Source organism: Aptenodytes forsteri, unplaced genomic scaffold, assembly GCF_000699145.1.
Source record: "Aptenodytes forsteri isolate BGI_AS27 unplaced genomic scaffold, ASM69914v1 Scaffold55, whole genome shotgun sequence".
Taxonomy (NCBI): Eukaryota; Metazoa; Chordata; class Aves; order Sphenisciformes; family Spheniscidae; genus Aptenodytes; species Aptenodytes forsteri.
The window spans coordinates 2,665,921-2,669,870 of NW_008796063.1; positions in this window are offsets into that span (position 1 = coordinate 2,665,921).

A 3,950-nucleotide genomic window follows, 5' to 3' on the forward strand; every position below is an offset into this window, starting at 1 on the left:
TCCCTCCAAAAGGGTTGATGCATCCTATGGCTAAAAACAAAATCTTTTAATTGTTTTTTATATTCCCTGCTAATTAGTTAAAGTACTATCATTGCCCAAACTAACAAGGAGGGCACTTTGTTTTGTACAGGAGTTTATTTTCTCATTGGAATATGTCTATACAATTTTTTAATTCTGTTTGAAGTGCACAGCTGGTGGATCTCTGCTTCAGCTTGGGCTGACATCCTGTGCATGGTATACATAATTTTAAATCCCTTATCTTAGTTTGCCTTTGGGATAAAGAAACAAATGTAGTTTTTGTAGGTGCTTTAGATCAGGAGGAAACCAATGACTCACTTGAACTTTAAGAGAGCTTTAATCCCATTGTCAAAGATAGGATTTGAGAAGATGGAGCATGTATGAGATTTATTCCTAGTTCCAAGTGTACCTCAGCCATGTAGCAAGTAGAGATAATGCTATGAGGGAAGGCTTTAGTGGTCTGTGAAATGAACTTCTGCCAGTTGTTAACAGGAAATTAGAGGGACAAGAGAAAGTTGAAACAGTTCATACACATCAGTGAAGATGTGGAAATTACCAATTTCATAAAGTAAATCAGACACTTTGTCCAGTGTTTTATGGAAGGGCTACTGAGCTCCTGGGAAAAGGCCAGTGTACTTTCAGATCTGTTTATCATGAAAAATAAGTAAAACCGGAGTTGGCAGAGGCATGAATAATATGAGACCTTCAGTTCCTCATCTAGGTCACAGTGAATCTAAAATGAGATGCAAAAGCCTACTTAGAAACAGGTAACCTGAGGAAAAATGAGGTCACTTATGGAGCATGAATAAAAAGTCATATTAATTCTTACAGTATCCAATAGCTACAGTTGTGGTGTAATTTATTATGCCATATTTATGAAGCATCTTTGAATTTCTTGGGTGGAAGTAGAGTATTTTGATTAGCCATAGATCAGGGAGGTCTTGAGAATAAAGCTGGAATTTTTGCAAGGAAGTTTCAACAATTGCAACATACTTCCCCCGGTGGCAAATACTCTGGACTCCATTCTACTGGCTACATTTAGAATCTAGAACTGTAATTGCTGATGGTGAATGAAACAGAAATAATAGGGCTTGACTGACAGAAACCATGGTGATCTTGCATTCATGACAGTTTATTTGGTTGGGGTTTTTTTTTGTTGTTTTTGTTTGTTTCAATCTAGAGGTATAGGAAAGGCATTTACCTAGCAATCATTCATTTTAACCCTCCAAGTGTGAAGTTTGCTCATAAACTGTATGAAAGGGACTGATATATAGGTGTGTGACATTAAGCACACTAGTCTTTATTTTGCTAATGACCTGTAGGTCATGCCCAGTTAAGAATGCGGGCAGTCATTAGCAACACAGCTTATGTGTCAATGAGACTGTAACAAGGAGATTCCCAAATGCATCTTCCATGACTTAAAAACAATTAATGAAAACTTTTAGCTGATGAGCTTCAATAAATTAGCTGTAGCCCTTCATAAAACGGGAGTAATAATCTCTGTTGGATATTTGATGCAAACTTTGGACTGTGTTTTTCTCACAAGCTCACCAGTATTTTCCAGTACTAACTCCATCCATATTATGGGATGATAATATGTCCTCTGCATATCAGAGACTTACTTATTGGCCACCATTTCTTTAATCAAAAGTATTACAGCGAGAAACATTTTATTACGTAACCTCTCCCTTTTCCAATGAAGTATTATTTTCTCAAACTTTTTCTACCATTGTTCTACAAGTGTCGAGCAAGTTTGTGCTTTTTTTCCCTGCAGACTATACTGTTACTGAATTTAGATCCCTGAAAGAAGGTTTTTCCTCCTATTGAGGTAAAAGCATCCCTTTCATTTATTCATGGGACTCTTACAAATTTTCTCCATTTAGATCATTTTGCTAATTGCACAAGTATTACCTGTACAGTTGCCTTTCATTAACCACTCCAGAAGAACTGTGTTGGTCTTTTCAGAACAACTCCCATTTCCTCAGTCTCTATTACAGTTAAACACTACAAATGAATGCAATATTTTACATGGAATCCCAATGATAAAGGGTCTCATTACCTTTCTCTAAAGAAATTCCTCCATGTTCATAGTTCCAATGGTCTCTCTCAGGTCTCAAACTGCAAAAAATTTACTTTTAATGAGCTCTCTCCTATTACTTCTAATAGAAATGGCAAGCCTTAATTATACTGCTTTCCAGTGCTCTTTCTCATTCACCATTTGAGTTTTGAAGTAGCAGTCTTCAGATATCTTAGTAGCTGATTTCCTACACCACTATTTTCTGCAGCTCTACTGCTTTAGGTCCATTTTTAATACACTTCTAACCTCACAGATGTAAGAATCACCTGTGAACTTCATCAGCAAATTACTTAGGTCTACTTCTAGATAGCTAATGTGATGTCATATATAAGAAATAATTTATTGTTCTTTTCTAGCTGATTTCTGGTGTGCCCTCTTCCCTGTTTGATGTGCTTTTTCTTACTCTACTTTTTGTTTGAAGTCATTTTGCCTGTTTCAGATCACATGCGAGTAGTGCTCCACACTGATGTGTTTCACACATAGGAGCGGATGAGATATATAATTACATATGTTACTAAAATTGAGCTAATGAGATGATTGCATTAACTCATTTAGAAATCTTAAGTAAAAAGTGGTAGTGGTACTTATAATTAATGCTCAGGTAAAGACTTAAGTATGCCATAAAAAAAAAAAGTAGGTACTTTATTCATAGGGCTGAGAACTGATGTAAAGAAAGCTGTTGCCTGTAGGTGTCTAAATGTTACTGAAAAGCAAAGTGATTTGCTTGGAGGTAGAACAAATCAATAATAGAATTTCACACCACTGCTAGTAAATACACACTATTTCCATTTAGTTTACTGCTATTTCTTGTATGTTTCTAGGTAGCAGGCTAATATACAGTTGTAATTGCCAGCCTGTAGGCTTATTCTATTCCTTCCACTTCCTCTCATTCTCCCCCAGACATTATTAACATTGTTTTTAAAAAGGCTTTACATTGTGTTCCCTTCACTACTCTTATATGGCTTAGAACATTTGATGGCTAGTTGCCAACAGAAGACAACTTTCTGTAATCATAATTGCCCCTTTCACATTTTGAATTTGCAAATTTTCAGAACTTTTCGTTTATCCAGTTGGCATACTATAAACTTACTCGCCACCCTTTCCCTAGCGGGTACTGATTTTTCATCGCCCAGTTTTAGATCTTTTCCATCTGCTGTCTTTGTGGAAGAGAAATGCAGTCAACTCAAAGACTTTTTAGGTTAGCTGGGTCCTAATATAAGATGTGTTGAACCCGTTATAACATGCAAGCTGTAAATTCAGTATAGAACCTGCTCAATGATGCAAATCATATATGGATAACCAGGAGGCACATAGAACACCAATTAAATAATCAAATGCAAATGAATAATAAAACAACACATATAAATATAAGCATAATTTTACATATAATTGTAGACGTAATGCTTATTTATTATTCTTTTCAATGATAAGTATAATATTATAATCTCTTTTTACATATAGAGAAGATGAGGAAGATAAGTTAGATGAGACACTGAAAACTGGGTGGTAAATGATCAGGCACAAAATTAGAGTCCCAGTAACTTGCTCTTAGGCTTCAATCAATAGATGTTGCTGCCCTGCAGAAAATTGCAAGGAATATATTTGAGCTGAGTACAGGCCACTAGAAGGTCTACATTGCTATAGATTTAAGGAGATAAACAAAAGGGAATTGCAAAGCTGTCTAATTCTGAGCTCCTGTCCAGAAAAAGGTTCAAGAATGCTTAGACCACACTTAAAGATATTTGTCTAAACTATAAATTGTTTTTAGGACTCTCCAGTGTGCTTGATTCCTTGTTCTCTCAAGGTAATCTGGCCCAAAACTCAGCCAGTATTTCTCAAGCCATATGTTCTTGTG